The sequence below is a fragment of the Pezoporus flaviventris genome, unplaced genomic scaffold (assembly GCF_033815535.1).
Source record: "Pezoporus flaviventris isolate CSIRO_AGI_PZ_B2104156 unplaced genomic scaffold, CSIRO_AGI_Pfla_v1 ptg000003l, whole genome shotgun sequence".
Classification (NCBI taxonomy): domain Eukaryota; kingdom Metazoa; phylum Chordata; class Aves; order Psittaciformes; family Psittacidae; genus Pezoporus; species Pezoporus flaviventris.
The window spans coordinates 590,575-617,504 of record NW_026892551.1 but is presented as its reverse complement, the minus strand read 5'-3'; the positions used below and the strand labels follow the sequence as shown (position 1 = coordinate 617,504).

The 26,930-nt window shown below is 36.4% G+C and overlaps 1 protein-coding gene across 1 annotated transcript in view; it reads left to right on the top strand.

Moving 5' to 3' along the window:
• The window catches only part of GPC6 (glypican 6), a 725,832-nt gene that overhangs the window by 239,999 nt on the left and 458,903 nt on the right, over positions 1–26,930 (top strand). The window lies entirely within an intron of this gene.

Genomic DNA, 26,930 nt, shown 5'->3' with positions numbered 1-26,930 from the left:
TAATCAGAAGCCTTATAACTAATGTTTAGAACAGCTAAATGACTTAAAAACACTTTTTCTGTTTATTACTCAATAGTTTGAAGTTAATTTAATTTAGGTTTAATGCTTGATAAGGGAAACCAGAGACACCCCCGAAATGAGATATGGAGGCATTTAGGAATTTAATATTTTTATTATTGCCTGTTAATTTGCTACTATGATCCTACAGAGTCTATTGCCATCCCTAGAAACAGCACTCTGAAAAAAAGAAATACAAATCTATGATGTCCTGAATTGCAGCAGGTGCTGGCTATGTCATTTCAACATCAGTTTGGGGTTCAACAGCCTTACAGGACTGAGATTGTCAGTTTGCAGGTGTTAAAATTAAAAGACTGTGAGGCCAGCTGCATTCAGGCAGTGCAAGCATTCACGGCAGGCATTTAAGGGCAAATCATGCTTTTAGTACCTGATTGCCTCTCTGAGAAAATGGCTGGTGCTGCAGATGAAAGAAGAGCTGTGGAGGTAATATACCTTGACTTTGGTAAGGCTTTTGACACCATCTCCCGCAGTGTTTTCATTTGGTAGCTGAGGAGACCCTGGCTGCCTTATCGGACTGCTACGTGGGTAGAAAATTGTCTGGGCTGTCATGCTTAAAGGACAGTGATCAGTGGCTAGATGCCCAGCGGGTGGAGGCTGAAGAGAAGGTACACAGCATGCTAGGGGATGAGTGGTGGAGCCCACAGTGTTCAGCATCATCAATCTGTGACCTTGATGGTGACACAGAATGAACCTTTTACAAAAGCACTGCACCTAGGAATGACAACCCACGTGTAGGCTGGAAAACAAGGGCCTAGGAGTTAATGCGGAAGCCAGTCTGAGTATGAACAGTCTGCTTTTTGCCTTACTGTGACAAACGTGCACTTGGATATATGAAGCGGAGCATAGCCACTGGAGAGGACAGTGGCCACAAATTGCAGCTTGAAAGCTTCAGGTTAAAAAAAAAGTTTTCCAGGATGCAGCAGAGAGGTTGATCAGAGAGGCTGTGGCATCTCCATCTGTGGAGGTTTTCCTGGTCTGGCTAGGCAAGGTCCCAGCTGTCTGTACTTTTAGTGGGAGGTTGGGTTAAATGACCTTCAGGGGTCCCTTTCAACCAGCATTTCTGAGATTCTCTGGTATGTCTTGTGGCAATATCATCTAGAGTAGTGAGAACAGCAAGAACTTCAGGTATTTTAAAGATTTTAAATTCTTAAATAGGAGCAACAATCAAATAGTGTATATATGAAAAAGGAAGTGGGCTATTTTTAACCACATACGTAACAGACCTGTATGGGCCCAGAAGAGTTAACCTTGTGCAGAAGGCTGGGTAGTCTCCCTTCCTGTTGTGTTCCTGCTTCAGTGCTTTGTGCACATTTATACCTTTTTTTGTGCTTTCCTCAGGCTTGGTAATATAGTTATTCAGAGCATTTTCCTCTCTGCCTTTGGCAGTTAAATATATTCATCACCTTGTTCAGTTCTGAATTATGTCCCAGTGTCAATTTGTCTGTACTTTTTCCACTAGCATTTCAAACACTGGCCTCTCACTTTCTATTAATTTAAATATTTGTGTTGGTTGCTGCTCCTAGTTCTCGATGATTGTTCTTTTTGTTTACATAGGACTTAAAAGATTAGTCACCTTTCTGATAATAGGCCTTTTCCATTTAGCTTGGTTCCTTTTGTTCTGCATCTTTGGTAACTCCCTCCATCTTTCCCCTCTCTCTCTCACTCCCTCTCTCTCATTTTTGAATGGGAATGTCAGCCAGTGCATGGATGACTTCATCTGAGCAAATTGTCTCAAATCCCTTGATAGTCAGTGGAAAGAAATAGGAACTCTCAGGGCATAACATATTTCCTACTTCAGAATAGGTTAGATGAATACATCTTATATGTGGCTCCTTTACTGACAATACGAGAAATTAAGATTAAGCCTCTCAGGTGCATGTCAGAGATATCTAAAGTTAGGTAAGGTGATATCACAATAAATCAGAGTGATCACACCCAGAAGGAATCATGCTGCCACTATCCCACTGTAATAGGAGATATTCCTTCTTCATGTTTTAAGGACTTGTTATTCCTTCCATGTTCAGATTCCCTGACTAAATTTCTGTGCTGGCTTTTGTGTTTCACCATATTTTTAAGCTTTTTATTTATAGGCACAGTGTATGGAGACATTATTTCCTTCCTTTTTGTACAGCATTTTATGTCTGCATGTGTCAGAAGGTTTCAGGTGCTGAAATCACTTGTCACACTCACAAAAGATGATCAAAGTACTGGGTACCTGACTGCTGGATTTGCAGATGCAGATTTCATCCAACAGGAGGAGAATAGATTAAATACTTTCCTTTTCTTTTTTTTTTTTTTTTTTTTTCTTTTGTGGTAATTTCCTTCCCATCTTTTACATTCCAGATAACTTACTGGCCTCTGTTATGTTGAATACCGTCAATGTTCCCCAATCTGAGAAATGTTATAACATTATTAGCTGGTACAAAATGCTTCTGCTGTGTTTTAACTATAGCAATATACAGCCAATGAGATTTTAATGGCTCTTTATCACAGCTGGACTGTAGTAATAAATGTGTCAAGACTTCAGACACATTCTTCTTATACGTGGCTGAGGACATTAAACGATCCAAATTCATGGGAAATATAATTAGAATATTTTGATTTACAATAAAGTAGCCAATGCTGTAGCACTATTTCCAGTCTCCTCAGATTTAAACTTGGCTCACTTCAGATTTTAATGCACCAGAAAATCAATATTAGGCTAATTTTATAGACATAGCAGCAAACCTCCAAATTTTTTATTTCCAGATATTCATGAAATCTCTGGTGATTCTTACAAGATGAGCTTTTCCAATCACAAGCGATAATGAAGCCATCTGCTTTAGAGATGTAAGATCATCAAGTATCAGGTTTCCTACTCTCCCAGATTTCATTAAAACTATGATATAAAAGAGAAAAGGTTGACCTAAAAGTTTGTTTATTAATTCGTTGACTGACTTTTTGTCCTTTCTTTTTACAGGCATGTTTTCATCCCATGTTAATCATTCTTGTGGCACAAAATACAGCCAAAGCAATTTGCATGCATATGTGAGCATAAACCTATGTATATTAATAAATAATATTGCACAAATATGGACACCTTCGTCTTTCACTTGCACTGAAAAATATAGATTTGAAAAGAAACTTGGAACAATTTTTGGACTGCAAGTTATTGTATATTTTAGATCATTGAAATTAAAGTCATTTCCAATGACAGTGTAAACAAAATTAAACATGAAGAAGCAAGTCTCTTCACACTTGATTTTAGAAAAGAGCCTGATAAAAGCATTTTTTTCCTGCCCTCTATGAATTTCATGTGAGCAGCACAGTCAGAGACAATTACAAGTCACAGAAAAAACAATCTCCCACAATGGAATATTTCTCATCTTTTTTTAGTAAATGGTAATAACTTTACCTCTAAAATGACACCATTCTTGGTGTCTCATTCCTGTTTATCTCACTGAGATATTAGGACTAAAGGGTCTGATGTTACTCATCCTGCCACAAGCCTCCGTATTTTGCATTTAGTTATTTGATCAAAAAGTTTGAGTGTGACAGTGTAAAGAATGTGATGTTGTAATGCTGCTCTAGGATAATGCTGGATAAGCCATAATGTAGGTATTTTATTTGTATCTTTCTCAAGAACAAAGATGCAGTTGTATATTTAGGTTAGCCCCATATCTTGTTTTTGGATATCATGAGGTATCCACATTCATATTGACTCTGATTTTTACTGCAGAGAAAAATTCCTCTTCACCGAGTCCCTGTGTGCAACATGCATACGTGAACCCATGCCCATCTCTTTTATGCATGGTAGTGTTGCCTAGATTAATAATTTCTTATTTGTGGGTTTTCTTTTTCATGTACAGCTGGTTCTGTATAATCCACAGAATAAAACTGTTCTGCAGTATTTTAACTTTTCCACTTCCAGTCAAATGTGTGGCACGTGTTGCAAAGTTTAAATGTTTTTGTTGTGGTTTCTCCAGTCCACTCTGTCTAGGAGGGCTTCTTTGTTCATTGTAAGGGTGTCCTGCATTGTGGAAAGCGCAGGACAATGCTGCACAAGCTTTTTTCCTCCAGAACAAACAATGAATATTTCCCACTGTAATAGGGAAAGTGATGTCAAGATTTATAACAAAGATTTTATAACTTGAGTTAACCGAGATGCTGTTTCCTTACTATTTCTTACACAGCTGGGGTACTTCATATGACTTCATAACACCTCAGCCTATTTTCCCTTTACTTGCTGGCTACTACATGTGGAGACAGTGTTCTCACAGGAGAATGCATAATTAGTACATAAACTCTGAATAATCCCGAAAGGTACAGCAAGGCCATGAGAGGCCCGAAGAAGCTTAAGCAAGCAAGATAAGAAGAAGCTGGAATTCACTGAGGTAATGAGAACTGTGGACTGTTGGCAAGCTTTCGAGGTCAAGTTCTCACACCTGTGCTTAACCAATTATATGTTGGTCACTAAGGGTCTTCAAGACATGTATCCAATCATAATATACCAAATCACTTAAGTGCATGTAAGAAATAGTATATAAGGAGTTAAGGCTTTGTAATAAATTTGGCAACCGCTTGATCACATTGATCGTCTCTGCGTTGTCCGTGACTCCCGCGTCAACAACTACACACTGTTGTAAGTAGTTTTGCTAGAAGATGTTGCTTAACCACAGTCAGGGGTTCATTTGTAGCATGCACAAGTGGGGATTTTAGCATGTTTTTGAAAATGGTACTTTTGTCTCTTTGCCCTTGAAAAGCAGAATGAAAACTTTCTTGACCCTGATTTCTTAGTCCTCACTTTTTTTGTTTTCAATATATAAATATGTAATTATAAACAAATCACTCCTTTTTCTGCCTACAGACATATTCACTATGCTTAAAGAGTTTGGTCTTTTACAAAACATGTGTTTGCTTGCATACCAGACATCTGGTACTAGATAGATTAGACTTTGTTATGAACATATCCCAGTAACATCTTGCTATGGTCAGTGTTAGGCTGCTTTACATGGCTCATTATGGCTTCACATGTAATTGTTCTCTCTCGTGCGCTGATGAGCAATAAATTGCATTTGTAAGTAAGCAAAATTTGCTGAAGGGCAGGGATAATATGTTTACCTATTATTATAGTCACCATTTATTCCTTTGCAATTATGGGGTTAGAGGATTTTCTTGGTTACCTCTCTTCTCCAAAATTAACATAACAGGTTTTTGTCCTAATAAAATTGAAAACAAGAGTATGCTATTTTAATTCATTTGATCATCAAAATGCTTCTTTCTAAAACTTTTTTATGAATGCATTGCAAGTTTAAGTTACTTAGCCTTAAACCAAAATTCTTGGCATTTTAAATGAAAATGTGAGTTTAGGAACAATACATTGTAATTGCATTGTATTGTTAGTTACCTGCTGTCTCTGGTTTTCTAAACGGTTATCAAAGTTAATAAGGTATGTTTAAACTATTTTGTTGAGAAAAATGTGCCTGTGGTTAGCTTTTTTTTTGTTTCAGGTGGTATTTCACCTCCAGATACCACACATCAAATTACAAGATGAGAGATTCACTCACCTTAAAAGTAGACATGTTTGCCACTTAAGATGTTTCAGGATTCCAAGACACACACAGAGGCTTGGCAAATATAATACATGTGTGGGAGAGCTGGAGGGGCAGCTGGATGCCAGAAGGACCAGTGTTCAAAGTAATACCGTATCCTTGTATTTCAGCAACTGATTCACGTGCAGAATGTCTGCTTATGAGCAACATTTCCTCCGAAATACACCTAGTGCCCTATGAAAAACCACCAGTTTTCCTGCCTGGCCTTCAGCTGTCCCTTCAAAATGGTATGGTTGACACGGAGGTCCTGCACCAGCCTTGTTAGACCTCCGAGGACATCTTGCATACCTTAAAACATGTCAAATGGCACCAGGCCCTTCTACATGGATGACTGAAGTGAGCCATCAACTTTTTTAAGTGCAGAATAAGCCTAAGTCAAGGAGATACTGACTGAAAACCCAGGAACTCCTTGTTTAAGAGAAATGGAAAAAGAAGTGTTTCTGTCATCAGATGACGAAAAGACAGTAGCAGAAAGAGCTTGTCCATGGAGTAGTCACATGTGTCAGGTTGCTTTATCAGTATATGGCAGACACAGCCCAGTAGAAGCTGACTGTCTGGCATTTAGGTTTTGAATTGGTGAGCATTAAAGGTGTGATAGTTTCAGCTGATGACTGCACAGTAATTACATGAATGCTAAAACATCCTGTGATGAGGATGTTACTGGGAATCAAAGCTGGAGTTGCTTAGGCAATGGTCAAACCCTGGAGCAGCCAAGGAGGTTTTGCCTCCTGCTATAGTGTGAAGGATGGAGACGGCCAAGTTAGATACCACTTTTAAACACCAACAAAGTATGACCCCAAAGTCACAAGCCTTAGAGGTCAGGAGGATGTATGGCTTATGATAAAGCAGAGAGAAAGTAATGAGAAGACAGTTTGGATATTTAGAGACTTTTTTGCCTGTCAGTAAAAGAAATAACAATAAAATAAATCCTAATGGGAAAATGAGGTTGCTTGTCAGTAGGAAGTTAATTCATGCTTTATTACAGCTAATATTTTTTTTCCTGAGGGTTTTTTTTTTTGTGGGGATTTTTTTTTTTTTGAACCAGTGTTTATTTTCTTACTTTTGTTTCAAAGAGTGAGTTTTCACTGAGGTAAAAGCCAGAATCTGCATATAAATGTAAACCCTTCAAAACCATCACAGGAAAATTTCATTTTCTTGTCCAAGGATGGTACTATTATATACAATTAATACTGAAGTGTAAAACAGAATATTTTATGTAAATGTAAGTTTAAAAAAATTATTGCAAGGGTATCTCTAAGTTAATGCAGCATCAAAATGTTGTTATTAGGTAAAAATGAATAAACACTTAAACAGTGTGCTTCAGCTTTTCTATATATATCTTTTAATATAAATTTTTTTAACAAGTGAAAGCAATACTACTCAAGACATCTTTATTTATGAAAATTGATTTGTGAGAGGTAGGACATATGTCTGTAACTCTTTAGTTTCTTTCTAGTTTGTGTTTGAGAAAAAAAAAAGCAAGAACTTTCAGTATTCTTCTCAATAAGACATTTTATCAAGGAAATTACTATTGGTGTGGCTGCCAGTATTATGCAAGGACTCTGATTTTCTTAATCCCAGTTTCCCTCCAGTTACGTATTATTACGTGCTTTCCCTGTTAAGACATCTGCTATTGTATAATTGCTGTTGCTGTTTCTTAAAGGAAGAACTGCTCTGGCTTGTTGAATCCAAGAGAGGATTCAAGTAATGATGCGGCAATAATATGGTAGTTCTTCACTCTCTTATTTACGTTTGCTGTAAATAAAGCTGGTTCAATACTGGTTTCTGGTATATTGAAATTAAAATAAGGTACTGTTTTCAGGATTCCCTTCATGTGTTAAAAGAAGAACAACAACGCAGGTGAAGGGTCTAGAACTTAAACTTATGAGCAGTGATGGATTGGTGATGGATTTCACCAAAAGGGGTGTCAAGAACTGGAGCAGGCTGCCCAGCAAAGTGATTGAGTCACCATCCCTGGAGGTATTTACTTGTATAAATACGGCACTTTGGGAGGTGTCCCCACCCATGGCAGGGGGGTTGGAACTAGATGATCTTAAGGACCTTTCCAACCCTAACTATTCTGTGATTCTATGATCTAGTGGTAGACTTCAGTGTCAGGTTAACAGTCTCAAAAAACCTTAATAATAAAATAACTAAATAACTAAATAATTCTATGATTCTATTCTAAGTTATGGTACACATTCAATGTGATGTTCACAGTCATACCTGGCAGTTTGTATTTGCCATTTTTAAATTAGGGTGGTATTCAGTAACTTTATTAAGCTCCATGCACACCTGGACTGAAAGAGACTGCTAAATATTTCAATACTCTTTTCCTGGCTTTAGCAATTCAAAACCCACTTTTTGGTCACTACTGAGAAACAAGTTGCTAAAAAAAATGATGTTTTACATCTGTAAACAATTAAAGAGCTGCAAATAACTATTTTAACAGACTAGTATTGAATTTAAAAATACAAAAAAGTGTCATTAAAACACAAACTGTAGCAATATACAATTATAAAATTCAGCAGTGTTGCAAAAATAATAACAAAACACAGCTGCCTTTCAGAGGGATTAGTATTGATGCCATTAGAGATTTCTCACTTTCTCTTTTTTGCAGTGACGTGATGGTACACTCCTTTTAACTCTTGATCTGTCATCTGCACTACTGAAATCTGTTGTATACCAAACCTGGCTAATGCAATTCTTTTCAATGTAAAATCAATAAACCATCAGGTCAACCACCCGCTCCTGCAAATAGAGGCACATTATTGTTTAGGAAACAGAGCCTTCAAGAGGTGGCTTTGAGAGACTTAGAGTCTGAGAGTATCCTCCAGTTCTTCCGAGTTCTTCAAGGGTAGGAGGATCAGAATCTGGCTCTATTAGATACCTGAGAAGGATATCTAATCTTTCTTGCATAAGGACTCTAGGTAGTCTTTATGCAAGAAAGATAAATAAATGTCTCATTTTGCCATTAGGGAGGTTTTACAAAAAAAAAAAAATAAAAGAGACACAATGCTTAGCGTGATGAGTATTGTATTACAAATATTAATCTTCTTGCTCGCAAGCTGCAGTACCAGTGTTTGGATCAAATAATCAATGAATATATTTGAATTGCAGTATTTGTGTGACTGCAGTTTTCAAGTATTAGTAAGTCTTGACATAATACCTTTTTTAGAAGCCTGTTGTAATGCAAGCAATGAGCAGAAAGAAGTAAAGAGATATAAGAACAGAAATACGCAGTGAAAATTCCTATAAATTGACATTAATGGATCTGTTTGGATTTAAGCAGTACTTTTGTTGGGAACTTGAGTCCAAAATTTTCACAGTCAACAGGAGCCTTTCTGCACACTGCAGTGAGCTTTGATTTATTTCTTGCTATACAGATATGAAGAGACAATGTTAAGGATACCTGTGCATAGAAAGAGACCTTTCAAATTCTCATTGTTTTCAGGTTATTAGAATAACACAGATTAAAATTTTAGTCAATTGTAAGCTGCTAAGAGCATCCATATTATAAAAAGTTCTGCAACTTATTCCTGAAAAAAACCAAGCTTCATAAGCTTTACTTTGTGAGCTCCTTTTCTCCTGTTACAGATTACCAACTCCAGTGTTATTGCAAATCCAAATAAACTCCCTGGTGATTACGGAGTACCGTCACAAATCCAAACTGTACAAAACAATATACTTTTCTTAGCTAAATTAATTATTTCAGTTATGGGCAACTCAATAGTAAGAACTGAACCACCAGCTAGCTAATATGTACAGTCAAAACATTTAGCAGCGGGTTTTTACATTAGCAACAGCAAGAATCCATTTCATGGAAGACAACAGAGAATAAATGATTCTCATTTTAAGAGTCCTTAAGGCTAAAGTGCTTTATCCTCCTTAAATGTTCTGACTAACTAGCTCCACATGATGTCATCAAGATTAATTTTATGTAGGTAGATTGTATTGCAGAAATGCAGCAGAAATATGTACAAAGCTGTGGGAAGTAGGGGGGGACAGAGCAGAACAATTTATGTAAAATTAAATTTTTCAGCTTCACAATCAGCTCTTACAAGTCTTGGTTTCTTTAGAGTGTAAAGGAATCTCATTTTACCTATTGCTGATACTGTGTTTGTAAGCTTAATGTTAGAATGTACTAAGCTCTTCCTTACTCTCAGAAGTTTTCTTTCCCATGAGTCAACATGTAGGCTAGACTTTTTTTAAAGTTTAATTTGCAGCAAAGTGGTTTCCAAACATTCTTCTGGAAAATATGAAAAAAAACAGTATATCTAAGAATGTACACTTTTGCTATTCAACTCAGCCAGCAAAGAGATGTGGTAGGTTGGGGTTTGCTGGGGCTCTTAGTTGATTCCCCCTGAGAAAGAACCTTTTATCATGTAGTTTGAGGGAGCTATGTTAGTTGTTAAAAGCATTCACCACCACCACCAGTAGCACTTTAGCTATCTGAACTTCCATTGAAATCAAAGGAGTCACAAACAAGTTATGTAAGCATCAGGGTCTAGTTTCATTGAAAAAAAAAACCCACAACAGAATATGCAGAATATGCAGAATATATCTATCAGAGTAGCAGATATGATGCAAGACTTGTTAGAGACATTGATGGGTCTGCTTTGCTTGATGTTGGTCTTTTTCATGAGTGGTCTAATCCAGGCTTGTTGCAATCAACAGGAATTTGTCCATTAATGTCAATAGAAAGACATGACACAGGATATTTTTGAGACCCACATTCTTCTGGTGTGACAGTTCAAAGCCAGGAAGATTACAGTAATGCATTTCAAATGACGCTAGATATCTATGATGTAGAAGCTGAACTGAGTGCTTGCAGTCTAGCCAAAATCATCATTAGATGTTGGCACTTCTTCAGCTATCCAGTAGGATAAACCGAGCAGCTCTCCAGATCCACTGATTCATTTGCCTGAACACAGTTACCTACATAAACGTAGAAATGTTAGTTGTCTAGCTGCTTGTGTCAAATTTTATGTGGGATGTCCTGTACAATCCAAGATACGTCTTTAATTATCTCAGTGGCATTAGTTTTTAGCAACTGGTCTTCAACAGTTCAACTGAGACCAATCAGCCCCCCAGTTCTTCAGCCAGTATAACAGGAGGCTTTACCATTCCCAGGACTTGATGTAGCTTAAAATTCAGCATAGTTGGCAAGGGAAATTGGATCTTCCAAAGGGAATTTCAGAGGAGGAGCTCCTATAAAGCATTTATTAAAATATTTTTCTTGCCCACTTCTTTAACACTTTGGTGGTGGTTTGGTTTGTTTGTTTTTTGTCACTGGAAGATGATGTTCTTCCACTCCATGAATTGTGGCATGGGAATGAATTAAAAGTTAATATTTTACTATGATGGAAATGATTTTAATATTGTCGTAAGGATACTGATAATAATATGATTGTTCATTTTATATATTTTAATCCATTGATGTTGAACTCTTTCTGTAGATATCCAGATAGTTTTTAGAGTTGAGGAAATGAGGATGCTTAAAAATCTAAGACAGAATGAGTCTGTGTTTGTTTCTTACACATGCACTTTTGTGTGTGTGCATATCTGTATCCCACTGAAATCAGGGGGATACAGATACATGAATAAAGTATTCCTTACATGCACTGCTTAAAGATGAAAGACGTAATTCTGGTCCTGTCCTGACTTATTCTATCCTAATTAAGTTTATAGTTCTCCTTTTATTTGAACATTGATTAGTCAAATAAGAATAGGTAAGGGGAGGATGTATCAATTAATATACAGTATGTTTTCTGTAAAGTTTTCATGAATCTGAGAATGGATAACTTGAGAATGAACATTTCCATTAAAATGAAACATTTTCTGGAGTATTTGGGCATTTTAAAATGTTTCAAATAACATTTCAGAGAACAAAGCAAGCACAAAATAATCTCCACTTAAAAAAAAAAATCCCACTTTATTTGATCTTTTTTTCTAACCCACTTACATTGCTTGAAATTTACAAAATGTTTTTTTTGGTTTAGATAAACCCTGTATTTTTCAGAAAAGTAAGCTGAATCCAATGCTTACATTTTGCCACTTTTAAACTGTGTAATGAGGTAAGCTCATGCTGAACTAGTTTGTTGACTTGATGGGTCAATGTTTCAAATATCTCAGGTATTGAACCCCAAAATAAATTTTCCAGATATTTGGGCAAGAAGACATTGTGAAGGAAATCCAGAGTTTCACTAGGAAAAAAAAAAAAAAGAACTTAAAAATAGTGTTGTCATTGAATGTAAAATACTTTCCAAATGTTTGAGTAGAATACAGATGAGCTCCAGAACAATTTGGTGCAGAAAATCATAGTAGGAAGAGACTTAAAGCAAGAGAGTAAGTAGTGTTTTGAAAAACAAAGTTTGTGGAAGGATATCCTGTCTACCTCAAACCCTATATGAACAAGATTATTCTTTAGAAGTGAACTAAACCCAGCTTTACCCAGCTTCTGAGACCAGTGCTGATCAGGAATTGACCTTTGGTGATTTATTTATGGTGCTGGAACCTGTGTTACTCTCTTACATCAGCACTTCCACAGCCTATGCTGTCATCCTACACTTGCACTGCTCTACATGACATTTTTATTCTAGAGTGAGAGAATATGTGCCATTCTGTGCCATTTTTGTTATAAAACAATGGATAATGTACATTCAGTACAGAATTACAGTGTGCTGTTACTATCCTTTAATTACATATGTATACACATACACGTGTGTGTACAAACTGAAATTACCGTAACTATTTCTGTGCCACCACAGAACTGCACAAAGCTACTGCTAGAACAAGTTAAGTTACAGCAACCTGGTTGTTAGACCCTGACATTAGAGATAAACCAAAACAAGATCCAGGACAGAATAGCAATGGCAAATCAAATGGAATACACAGCACAATCATTTTGCTAAATGAAGAAACTGAATTTGCAATTGTATCCTAATTCCTGGCTTCGAGATAAACAAGTTTTCAGACTTCTGTCCAGTTTTGACTCCTGTAAAGAAGAATTTATCTTATTTTTGTACTTTTCATGTCAGTACAGGCAGGAATATACAAAAAAAAATTTCACTAACATAAAATTCTCAGATGCTCAAGTTGGAAAAACTGTTATCAGAGATACAGAGAGGTCTGTAGATCAAGGTGGTGAAGTCAGAGCATTGAGTTAGATTTTTTTTAAGGAAAATCTGAGATAATATGACAATTTTGCCTACCACTTATCTTACATAAATACTGAAGATTTATAGTATGGCTTCTTTCTCTTTCATAGAATTTCATGCAATCCTGTTACATTATGAATACATCTTTGTTTCTTGCTGTCATGCAGCTCTATATGACACAATAAAAAGATGATCACATGGCTTCATTCAGAAAGTAAAAAAGAAAATTGAAAATTTCAAGGTAAGGAAAACAAAATGGAAATGTAGGGTATGACTTTAAAATATCACATGGGCTTGTAGAGAGAAGTTTTCTTCTTTAAAATATCAGTTTAAGACAAAATCAAAAAAGGCAAACATTTGTGCTATTTCAGATATGGGATTTGGTTCTTTTTCCATTTCTTAACTCAATTTTTTCATTATTTAGGTTTATATTTAAACTGTCTTATTTTTTTGATAAGAGTAGGAGGATGGCATGGATTTACTATTTGAAGAAAGAAATTCCACAAACATAAAAGTTTACAAAGTTAAATCCCTGAAGCTCTTTCAAAAGGCCATAGTACCTCTAAACTCTAAGAAGTTTAAGCTTTCTGATAGTTTTGACCTTTTAGTTGTATTTCTTCAGAGTGCTATCCCAACATACTTTGTTTTAAGAAGAATAAAGAAAAACAGGAACCTCATGCAGTTCGACAGTGGGAAGTGCAAAGTCCTGAGCCTGGGGAGAAGCAACCCCAGGGACCGGTACAGGCTAGGGCCAACTGACTGGAAAGCAGCTTGGTGGAAAAGAATGTGGAGGTATAAGACACAGACATACTGAGGAGTCACTAAGAAGATGGGACTCTTTGGCCTGGAGCAGAAAAGTCTGGGGGCAGTGGGTCTGCAGTAATGTCTTACCAGTTTGTACAATTACCTGAAGGGAGGATGCAAAGAGCCAGAGACAATGGCACAACCTGAAACACATGAAGATCCCTCTGAATATCAGGAAATACTTTTTGACTGTGAGAGCAACTGAGCACTGGCACAGGTTGCCTGGGGAGGTTGTGGAGTCTCCATCCTTGGAGATACTCAAAAACTGTCTGGACATGGTCCTGGGCAACCTGCTCTGAGAAGCTTTGCTTGAACAGGGAGGTTGGACCAATTGACTTCCAGAGGTCCCATCCAACCTCAGCCATTCTCTGATATTGTAAAAAAAAACCCCAAAACAAAAAACATGAGATTGAGTAGAATTCATGGTGCTTTAAAGTTGGTGATTTGTGCAACTGTCTTAATTGAAGAACTGAGTGTCGTAGATAAGTCGGTATTTACTATCAAACAGGGCTTTATGGCAATCTGCAAAGCATCTGTTGATTTTAACTCATTCTGTCTCTGCTGTTGTTTCTTAATTTGGGGATAGTAAAGTTCATAAATTTTATGCCAAAATAGTAATGATCCAAAAAATAGCTGCATAAAGGGGAGCACCTCCCTCCCACAGGTAACATACTCCTGTAATCACAGAACAGTCAGTATAAAAGTAGGTTCATTTGAAATACCTTGTGAAGTTGTTGTGAGAATAGTATTGCAAATAATGAAAATTAAATGTGTGATTTATTTTGTACTACAATAAATCTAAAGCAGTAAATCTATGTGAAAAACTTCTGTCTGACATTGGTGAAGCAGCCTTTTATGTCATTTGAGAAAAAGCAGTAAAATAAAAGTTTTCAAAAGGCTTTGTAAGAAGTCTTTGCCAACTGTAGACACGCCTGATTTAGAACAAAATTCCCATATCCCAACAACAAACCAGAAGGTATCTGATGAACTAACTTTAAATGTAAAATAGTATTATCTCCACAAGTAAATTTTTTGCCACTTGTTTACACAGATGTTCTGTGATTGTGAAAGAAAATAATTGCTGTAGAATATCTGAAATTCCAAATATAGCTCTAAAGATGGGAGTGTGTAATCATCTAATGATCTTTCAGTACTTAGAAGATCTAGTTTGAGTTTCATCAGCATTTTTAATTTAGATAAGCAACTTAGGAAAGTGCAGTTGTGTGATAACAATGAAAATTGCTCAGCAGTGTTTTGTAATACAGTTGTAATTTTACAGTGTTATTTTCTATATAGTTGACATTCTTTTCTGTTTCATTTGAATGAAATAGCTGTTACTGGGTCAGAATAAGCAAAGTCAGAAACTGAACCAGCTCCTTTCTATCACACTGTGAAACACAAGTATTCTCTTTCATCTTATAATTTAAATTCTTCTGAGAAAAGTTCCAGGGAAGTAAGAAATAGATGTACTTCTACAGAAGTACAAAACAGGTACGTTTAACTTTGAATGGCATGGAGCAAAAATGCTTTTCAGTGTGTCTTTCAATTCATGCCAATTTGCATTAGAAAAGTGTCTAAGTAGTTAACATATTTAAATAAGAGCTTTGAAGAGAGGTTTTATATTCTCCGTAAAGGATAGGTATTCAGCAGTGTTTACTGATTTTTTAAAAGCTTTGGGTGTTAAAGGAAAGTGTCTATCTTTCAAGAAGAAAATCTTATTTCTTCACAGACATGCATGAAGATATTTTTTTATGGAGACGTAATGCTAAATGCTTGAATTTGAGTTGATAATTTACAGAGACAAACAGTGTAAAAGCAATTTTAAAAAAAAAAACCTGTAATTAAGCTTGCAATTAAATGCAGCCTCAGTAGTATTTGGGGTTATATTTGCAGCTGTGTTTATTCGTGGAAATTTTGCTGAGAAACCACAAGTATTATAATTTTTAAATTAAATTATTATTTATCTCTTGTTGAATCTCTCTGACACCAACTTGAATTTCAAAAAGATAATTAGCAGCACCCCACCAATGTAGATCAGATATCAGTGTTACAGCAGCCCCTTCAAATCTAATTACTGTTTTGAAGAAAAGCTTTAACACTGTGAGTAGATGATATACACATGTTTGACTGTATCCTGTTGACCTCATTTTGACGGGACATTAACTTCCATTATGCAGTTCACTTGGTATTTCACCTGGTATGTCAGCCACAGTCCATAGTAAAGAGTCAAGGCTTCACAGAGTGTTCAAATAATATAGCTAAGATTTGCAGGGAGATCAAGACGAAGTATTTGCTCTGAAGCACATAGGAGAGTGGTTTTAGTGTAAATAAAGTTGCGCAAGGAAGCATGAAATTGAGAAAGTTCTTGAAGCCTCTGGGAATGGAGGGAACTAGTGCTTCTGCCATATTTGACACTCTTGGTTGTGTGATTTGTCTTCAGAATGGGGGGAAATAAGATAAGAAATCAAGAATTGCCCATAATGCAGACCCTTTAACTTCTTAGAAGGTTATGTTGTGAGCCAGTAAAATGCATGGCCAAGGGAGAAACTGTTCTATCAGTAAAAGTTTATGGTGATACAAAGTGAGTATATCAAAAACTCTACAGCAGTTTTATTTTGGTTAGTAGGTTTTTTTTTAATAGATTAATTTTTATTAGTAGCAAAATTCTTCACTGTTATTAGTGCTGCCTTACTTTAGTTCTTTAAAGCAGTTCAAAAGTAGTCCTTATAATAAATTGTTTCGCAGAACTTTGAATAGGTTCGTTGCCTACTAGGCATATCACTCCAACTCAGCTAGAGCATGCAAGAAAATTAATTAACCAGTGTTTTCTGAAAGAAGCAATTTCAGAGTGTCTGAACAAAATGCATCTGTTTGAAGCGATACAAGGTAGATCAGGGTGATAGCTGGAGAGAGCTCATCCAACTGAAGATTTAATCTAAGTAGGTGTTTACACTGAGGTCTTAACATTTCATTCAGAATGGATAACCAGTGATTGTAGACCAATTAATTTATAATAAATGGATTTTTTTTGAGGCACTGTTTCCTGTATTTTAATGCACAGCTTATATTCTTAAAGTAGTTTTGCTTGAAAGACTTCTCTATGGATTTTCTTTCTTTGGTTTGGAATATTTGGCTTCTCAACATTTAGCCATGCAAGATTTTGGGGAGCCGTCTAAACTAAATTATCTGTGATAATGCGGACATGGCCTAATTAAAGTACCTATATATAGTCATCCAGTGCCATTTGAAATGCCATGGGATACTAGTTTTGACCTCCAGCTGTCACTTCAGAAAAGTACAAGTCTTGCTATATCTTAGAACATCCCAAATAAGACTAGATATCTCTGTTTAGGCACCTGAAATGACACCGAAGTTTTATTAGACTTTTGGAGAAGAATGCCATTGCTTAAACAGAGGTGCTTAATGCCATTCAAGGTGCATGGTACTGTACATACAAGGTAACTAGAAACTTATGTTTAGGGAAGAGTATTCTTTGGATACTAGAATACTTAAATTCAGTTGTGTGCTCTACAGGTGCTTACAAGTGAGCCAAGTGACTAAATTCTTATCATGTCAGTGGAGATCTGTTAAATACAGACAACCTAGTTATCGATCTCAATTCAATGTTCATTTGACATCTCAGATGGAAATAAACACTGCTTAGGTAACTGAACCAAGATTAGGGGTTAGCTTCCAGGGCTCTGACTAAATTGGCCAAGAATGCCTTCTGGTTCTTGCACGTAGGTGCTTAGGGCTACTTGAGCCATTGCAGGCTTTCTGAGACGATTTTCCAGGGCTGACAGATATGAGACAGCACTTCTGGTGTAGCAGCTGAAGGGCAGGCAGGATATCTTAAAGAACTTAAAATGGTGCTAGATAGTTACATGCAGGAAAGTTAGTGAAAATTTTCATCCCTGCTGCTGATGGTGGGAGCTGGGGCATGTAAATAAATATAGGTATCTTTACCTGAGAGTTGACATACCACATGTCTGTTTTCCCCTAATGTAATTGTTTGTGCCATTTGAGATTTGAGATGCCTGTGGTATTTTTCCTGTCCTCTAGCTGAAAGCCCAGAAGGCCATGAATCTCTCATAGATTTTGCATCAGTTCAACTGGGATCATGCCAATATCTCAGATAAAATAGGGCATGTTGAAGGGCCTGAGACACTTTAGGTTAGGCCACTGTGGGAAATCCTTAGCGTATATGTCAATGAAGTGATAACACTTCCAGAGTTTCAGAATCTGAAAGTGACCCTGAATTGAAATATAATGTCAAGTAGTTTTTAAGTGTTAATTTCTTAAGACTTCAGATCATTTGGAAACAGGAATAAAATAAAATACATATCTGTAAATTAAAAATAATAACTACAATTTTTAAAGTGTTATCCTTCCAATAAATTAGATAAGTCAGATATCTCCTAAGTAAGATTTACTAAGATTTTCACATCAGAAGTAGGCATACTATTCAATATAGGGGCAATTGTTGTGGTTTAGCCCCAGCTGGCAACTAAGCCCCAAACAGCCACTTGCTCACTTCCCCCTCGTGGGATGTGGGAGAGAATAAGGAGAGTAAAAGTGAGAAAACTCATGGGTTGAGATGAAGACAGTTTAATAGGTAAAGCAAAACAAAGAGATTACACACCACTTCCCATCAGCAGGAAGGTGGTCAGTCATCTCCAGGAAAGCAGGGCCCCATTACACGTAATGATGACTTGGGAAAACAAGCACCATCACTATGAACATCCCCCATTCCTCCTCCTTCTCCCAGTTTTTATTGCTGAGCATGACATCATACAGTGTGGAATATCCCTTTGGTTAGCTGGGGTTGACTGTCCCATCTGTTTCCCTTCCCTGCTTCTTGTGCTTGTTGGTGGAGTGAGGTGAGAGGCAGAAAAGTCCCTGTCTCTATGTAAGTGCTGCTCAGTGGTACAGAAGTCATGCCTGAATTGTCAACACTGTTTCCAGCACAAATCCAAAACTTAGCTCCATACTAGCTACTATGAAGAAGATTTACCTACCCCAGCCAAAACCAGCACAGCAATATCCATGATTGTTTACTATGTGAATAACCCAAGATTTTATGAGATTTGGGGAAAAGTCAAATCAAAACACTAAGGACCCAAAAAGAAGGAAACTGCTATTCATTACAGAAATGTTACTGTTCTAAGAGTTGAGTGGTAATCTAGAATACTTTAAAAGGGTATTTTTTGCCTCAAAGTGAGGAGTAGAAGGAGAGGTAATTGTTTTCCCACTGAGCTGTTGAATGCTGTCAGTTTCATTCTTGGCTGTATTTGGTGTAGCATTCTTCATCAAAGTATTAAGCAAAGACTTGAATCTCCTCTGGGAACATGTAAGAAATTATCTATGACTTTCTTGAAAATAGAAACTATTGAAAATAAAGAGCATTCATACTAGTAAGGGTAAAGAGAAAATAAAAGAATTTGTGTTTGTACTAAACATTATCACCCATGCATACTTTTTAGTACACATGCTGATTTTTCATGTTTCCTGTGGCCTTCATAGTAGCGTTACCAGGGTATGGTATCAACTAAGCAAGAATAGCTCTTTTTTGCTAGTCAGAGAGGGTCCACAAACTACCACAGAGGTATTTTTGACTTTAAAAGTTGAAGTGTAGATAGAACCTTTGTGAAAGGAGAGAAAAAAAACAGATGTCTATATACATAAGAGTATAAGAACATGCCTTTCTTATGGTTCAGAGGTCCACATCTTTCACTTCACAAGTATTTGCTGCCATGAAGTATTGCTAAGATGCCAAGTCTCTGGTAGCATGACCTCAGATGCTTTTCCTTTTTTGCTTTTGTGAAGTACTTGAGCATAGATTATTACCTCCAGTAAGCCAGACAGTCCTAGTTCTTCCTGCTGCTTGAAATAGTCTACAGTTTCATTACTTTCCAGTTTAGAGCTACTGGAATGCTTTTATAACCTGTCCATTGCACATAATTTCAAGTTTCTGCCTATTTCACCACAATTAACCTCGCACTAAGTGCCTTAGGTTCTTGACGGGCTCTTGCCTTTGCCATATTTGTTGGCTTTGGTTGATTTGCTAAGTGTTATCTATAATCCCTTGTCACAGTAGGGGTTTTTTTATCCCTTTGAGCCTGGTATGTTGTTAACTGATTGATTCTGTAGTAGCGATTTGGATGTGTTACTTTTACAGTGTGTCCTAAAGTTTATGGCACTTAGCATTTACCTTGGTTCCTAGCTGCAGCTTCCTCTGTTTTATAGATAGGATTCAGTTACGCGTAGCTGTTCATCTGTAAGTGACTTTAGGCTCTGACTGATATTCATAATCAACCATGAACTGGAAGAGAAAATTGCCTGGTTTAAAAACTGTACTTCCATCTTTACACAGAAGTATAATTTTTATAATTAGACCACGACTCATTTTCTTTACTAATAGCACAGTTTTGTTTCTACAAATGAGGAAAAATAAATGCTTTATGTGACTACAGGGGAACTGAATTAAATCCACAGTGACTGGCTCTGATCTGATAATTTTCTGGGGGTTTTGTTTTATTTTGTTTTCATTCCCCAAAATTGGCTTCATTTAATACTGAATTAATGTTCTGTCTCTCCCTTGGTCCTAAATTCTGCATCAGAAATTCTGCTTCTAATGCCACACATTGTTTTTCCAAATGTCTGCTATTCTCAGAGATGTGACTTGATACCATGTGGATCAAAGTAGATTTTTATTTATACAAGGCAGGGAGACTATATACAGTGAGAGTCAGGCTTATCCTTATTAATTTATTTTTAGTTAAAGAATTTGCTTGGATACACATTCTTTGAGACCCTTTATTCTTAAGTGGGAATTTAGAAAACCATGCTTAAGCAACTTAGTTGTATGTACATTTACTGCTTTTTCTTTACCTATACTGCTTAGGAGCAACCTAGAGCTCAGTTACCTATCATAGTATCATAGAATACCAGGTTGGACGGGACCTTAAGGATCATCTGGTCCAACCTTTCTTGGCAAAAACACAGTCTAGGCTAGATGTCCCAGCACCCTGTTCAGCTGAATCTTAAGAAGTGACCAATTTGGGGGAATTCACCACTTCCCTGGGAGATTATTCCAATGGCTGAATGTTCTCACTGTGGAAAATGTTCCTCTTGTGTACAGTTCAAATATCCTCAGGAGTAACTTGTGCCCATTAGCCCTTACCTTTCCCATGTGACTCCTTGTAAAAAGGGAGTCTCCATCTTCTTTGCAGCTACCCTTTAAATACTGGAACATGGTGACAGGGTCTCTCCTGAGCCTTCTTTTCTTAAGACTGAACAAACCCAGTTCTCTCAGCTTTTCCTCATACGACAGGCTTCCCAGTCCTTGGTCATCTTTATGGACCTTCTTTGGACCCTTTCCAGACTATCCACATCTTTTTTGTATAGCAGCAACTAAAACTGAACTGATCTCAGTATTCCTGGTGTAGCCTGACAAGCACAGAGCAGAGTGGGATAATAGCTAACTTATCTCTGTTGGTGATACTACGGCTGTAGTCTCAGTGTTTGGAGAATTCTGGTACATTGCTGTCGGAAGACTGATTCCTCTGTCTGCTAGCTTTCTGTTACATGGATTCTCAGGTAGTGCAAGTGTTAATTATACCCTACCTTTGTGGTCTGTTTCATAGTAGGGAATGGCTAAAGTAAAGAGTATGTGAGCACCATGATATGTCAAAAACTTGTAACCACTTTAACTCTGTGGGAACGCAACAGAGTTGCTGCTGAAGGGGGTCTGGTGGTCCTCCTCTGCAAGCTCTGTTGTTTTCTAACTCACCTACCCTTGAACGCACAATCTTACAAGTGCATGGGGATATATCTATTGTAAGATGTAATGAACTTCAAAATGTCATCTGTAATCATTTGCAATTGTTTTGCTTTGCTTTGAATGGTATTTTTTAAGGCAATGCAGCCTGAATTGCTTTCAAGGTAGAGAGACACAGATGGCTGTGAACTGATCTTGTTAAGGTTTGTTAAAATAAAATGACAGATCTACCTTAGAAATTGAATACAGATGCTGAAAAGAGAAAGTTATTACTTTGCATCTGACTTTGTCTGCAAACAGCTGGTGCTGCAAATTTGTTTCCTTTTTTTTTTAGAATGGGGATTCGGGCATTTTGTTTGTCCTCATCTGATAACTCACTTTCAAAACGTAGTTAAATGTCTCTGAAGATTACTACGAACTAATAAATGAAGAAGGATTTGATTCTGGTAATTGCCAACTATCCACAACTCCCAGTGACTTCAGTTTCAGATATTTTTTCTGTAATTTGTACCTTAGTTCAGGCTAATCAATATAAACATAGTTAGGCATAATGCCTATATATTTTACAAAGGAGATTATTTTTTTTTGGTAGAAAATTAAATAGTTCTGTAACTCCTGCATAGTACTTCATGTCATTTTTTCAACTTATTTACTTTTCACCCTGAAAACAGCTAACTGAAGAGTTACACCTTGTATTATTACATCAGTACAGGAAGCTTCTGCGGGATTATGTGTCCATATATAAATTCAATTTACAAATCAGGAAAAAAAAAAAAAAGACTGTCCTTTGTTAGATTGATTGACTGAGCTGAGGAGAAACAGGGCACTAAACCACATTGTTTAGATGTGTACCAGAAACAGAAAAATTAAAAAATAGCCACCAGTTAGAAACAGTTATATTTAGTTTCATTCTGCTAATCAGTAAAGCAATTTGAGAGAAAAGGTTTGGTTGGCAGTTATTGAAAGAAGGGGTTGTTATGAAAGCAGAGGTGGGAAGATGATAATTCTGCACAAAGCTGACAGAAGCAGGTGGTGAATGCCTATGAAATGTTCAGGGCTGGTTGGCAGATGTCACTGGGAAAAATGGAATGCGCAATATCTTTATTCGGTCCATAACTTTCACTGTCTGGTATAATAATGGGTTTTGGTTTTCAGGCTCATATGTTGAAGGTATTTTATAGGTCTCACTTGAGGTTCGGGACAGTGATATAGAGACTGTTCTGTGAAAAATGGTTTCCTCCAGCCACTGAATATTTCTGTCCTCTACCAATTGGCTTTTCTTTTTGAGATGTGGTGTAATTCGGTTTCAACTGTATGGCTTCAACAAGAACATTCTGTGCAGTGACTGAAATGTATTACACCCTGAGATGAATTGCTACAGGGCATGCAGCTTTTAATGACTCAGTTGTCCAGCTAATTAACTACAGCAGCTTAGAAAGTAAATTGTAAAGTTTTACTCTGTAATGGTCTCATGTCACTGATAGTTGTTAATTTTGGGGGATTCTCCCTCTAAGAGTGTTATGTGAAGTTAGAAGATGCTTTTAGGCTAAGAAAAAAGCACAGTACCAGGAAATTATGTTCTGATACATGTAATTTCTATAAAGATTACAAATTACTTTGATTTTTTTTAATACATTTTAGAGTAGAACGTTATGAAACACTAAAAATGCTCAATTAAGCAAAGTTGGAAGGTGTTTTTCATGGCAGGGGTCAGTGGTGTAATAAGGGTATGTAGAATTCATGTATAATTCATGTCTGTTGTAAGATACGATCCTGTTTTGCCATAGCAGTATTGAGTGGAGGTCATCTTTCAGTTATTAGTGTGGCATTATCCTCAAATCAAATGCTCTTATGTTTGAGAACGAAATTGTATGTCACTTTATTTTGTCTGGGTCGTGCCTGAAGCTATACATGCCTAATGCTCCAAGAGAGGCTTACAGGCATTCAGTTGGACATTGAATTTACGGAACTTTCAGACATCCTGCTAATGCTGAAAAAAGACCTCATGACACATACTTAACTTGGAGCATCTTAAAATACAGGTATCTAAAATGATCTGTCTGCTTTGAAACATAATAGTTTGGTCATTATTAATTTACCAAAGTTTCTTTAGAAGTGAATATATGAAAATGCAGTATGCTTTTGTGTTCTAAATTTGGTAGAAATCAACATCACTTACATTAAAAAATGCAATAACCTTTGTGTGAAATACTAATTTTTCTTATATAAGTAGAAAAATATATTCTGGTGGACTGACATATCTCTCATAATGATGCTGGCAGCTCTGGGCAAAAATAATACTTTGTGGATGGTACTGTGAATCACTAGGTAATTTTCATTAACCACTGGAATAAGCAGAGATTTTTGAAGCACCACTAATGCAATGCATATATTCATATATCCCAACAGGTATAAAAGCTCCAGAAACAATCTTCAGGTTTCTATCTAGATTTTCTGTAAGTGGTACAGAGAAAGAAATATTAGGATGGGAGGGAGCTTATCAGATGCTTAATTTTTAAAAAAAAAAAAGATTGTGATGCATTGATAGTATTCAGAGCACGTAATTGTTAGGCATAAATTCATGCCTTTTAAGTTAGTATTTAATATAACTGTATCACGCTGGGAATAATATTTCCAAACAGAACTATAGAGAAAAGTTTGCTTTTAAGCTTGTTACATTAGTCCCGCTGAATATTGCTGATTAGTTCTGTTCTTTTTTAAGTAATAGAATAAAATCTGTTTCCTGTAAGGATTATAAGTAAAAAGAGTGAAACTGATTTTTCTGTTTCACTGTACTTAGTATGTGTCTGAATTACACTGTACCAGCAGCTGAAGACTTGCTCTACTTCACACCTGTTTCCCATTGGCCACAATTTGTTTTAAAGGATTTAAGGGAATCAATGAGTATATTAGCACCAAATTTAAAATAATTAACACCCCCCTCCAAGCATTTGAACCATAAATTGACCAAAATTAATGTTTCAATATGACAAATCCACTATGGTGAAGATGCTGGAAATAGAGAGACCCAGAAGTAACCAAATGAATAAGGAGGGACAAGGTGAGCTCTAGGAGGTTACGGTGCGATGCACACTCAGTAACTAGCAACCAGGATATCTCAGGTACCGGATTTCTGTAAATGATTAAAGTCATAATAGAGGCCTGATAGAGGCCTTTGAAATGATAATGGTAATAATCCTTTAAATACGAGATATATAGGGAAAAGGCATTAAAAAGTTCCTTGAATTTTTTAGGTTTTTTTCACTGCATTCTTTTATATATATATCTGTGGTGGCTGGCTAAAATTTTCAATACTTGAAAATTGGACAGGTATCACACCTTTCCTTCCTCATTGTATATTCTAGTACAAGGGCAGTACAAAAATTGCATTCTTCCCTCATGAACTGCATTTAACTGTGGCTTCAGAATTCCCAGGGATGCTAGTTCATATGTCTTGATACAAAGTCCTCTGGAGTTACTGGAAGCCTGTTGATTTCAGTGTAATTTCAATCTGACTTGTATGCAATTATGAGCCCCTTTGTAAGAAAATTAGAATAGTTATCTATCATTTCTGCAAGTATAATGACTGTTGGCATACTCAGCTTCATTATGAGGAAAGACTGTTTTGGTAGAGAGATTTGAGAAAGCCTGAGTACTTACTCAGGTTTTGGCAAGGAGTAGTCCTTAATGTTATTCTTTTTGTTGTTTAACTTGGCAAGAATACTTTATCATCCATTGCTCTGCCTTTCTAAAAAATCATACCATGACCATAATGACAAAACACTGTTTGCATCCTGTTCCAGACCATGACTGGAAAAATCTGTCTTGTTTCTGTGCGATATGAAGACTACTTTGGAGTCAAATATGCCTTCACTCACACTTTTCAAAGTGTTTTATTCTTTTTCTTCTTCTCCTTCATTTCTTTTTCTATTTTACCTTTTTTCTTCCTCTGCTCTCTAATGCAGAGCCAGAAAAATTTCTTTGGTCCCTTCATATTTCATTAATTGTGACAGAGGGTGCCTTTGGAGATGCTGTATCACTCCAGGTAATTTCATCAGTGTCGAAATGGATGTTAGCCAGTGGCCTTGACACTGTAAATTAGTCTTTTAGAAAAGATTTAAACAGACAACAATAAGGTGTAGGTATCTTTAGAACAGACCGTGGGAACTCAGATGGCAAAAGCATACAGCATTCTCTGTAGTGTTTTTCAAATTTTTTTGAAGGTTTTACATTTGCAACAAGACGCGCACTTTGAAAAATCAAAGCAGTAGTGGTAATTTCCCATGGGTTGTCAAATGTACATTTCAGAATCTCTCTTTCTCCTTGCTTGGATGTAATAAAATGCCATAAGGTCTGATAGTCATCCACACATACTAATATATTAAGTCCCTGTGAAATAAACCCACAGACTTTAAAGTGCTTACTTTTAGCTCCTGCAAGTGCTGTGTACTAATCACACAAATGCAGTATTTTATTTGTATAGTAAAAAAGATAACCTAGTATATGGAATGTGACAATACTGAAACAATTTTGAGTCTTTGAAATATTTAAACTGAAATGTTATTAAATATTTCTCAGCTTATGGCATTAATACACAGGATAAAAAGGCTTCTACAACTGAGAAACTTGTGATGTGTGTTGTTGGGATTTTTCATTTGTGTTTCACATTTTGTAATAAAAATGAGTTCATAATGTGGTTTATTACATAACATTTTAGTATATATTCAGTAATAATCTGATTTTTTTTTTTGCAGGTACTGAGAATTCATTGGATAAACAAAAAAGTGATCTAAAGTTATATAAAAATGTCAGAGATTTTATTCTACACTTGAGTAATTTTGTTCCGTTTCTAAAGTTGCTTTTCCATCACAATTTCCACAAAGTCCATTAGTGATAAATGATCTGGCTATGTGAATAAGCAGTTACGCAAGTTGATCTAGAAACTGCAATTTTCAGCCCTTAACTAGATCAGCAATTTTATTTTATTTTTTTCGAAACTCACCGTAATGGGTTAGTTTGCCTCTTTTTAGGGTTCAGTAAGTTAAGGAGGATGCAGTCCTCACTGATTAGGGCTGCAGATGCAGCAAAAATAAGTTCAGATAGGTTCAGGGTAAGATTTTGTTTAAGGAACAGATGCGTTTTTTTGGTTCTGTTTGTACAGCTTAACATTAGATCAAGGAATGTCTAAGATTTAAAATAGTTATAAGCTAACAAATAATAGAAAACCAATTCAGACAAACAGAATCTATGTCACTTTACCCAATTAGCTTCCAGGGAGACATCAGAAGATGAGACTGGGTGGTGGCTGAAGGGGCACTTCTTCCAAAGTATCACCTGTTGTATCTGCTTTCTTATTTTATGTTTTGCCAACTTGATTTACATACTTAAAAGGAATTTTCTTTTTATCAGTTTTGATTATGAAGCTAACTTTAATTCAGGGTCTGTATTTTTGACAAGCTAATCATCCTCCATCTGTTAGAACTATTAATGTTGCATTAGTTGGTTGCCGTGGAAAAA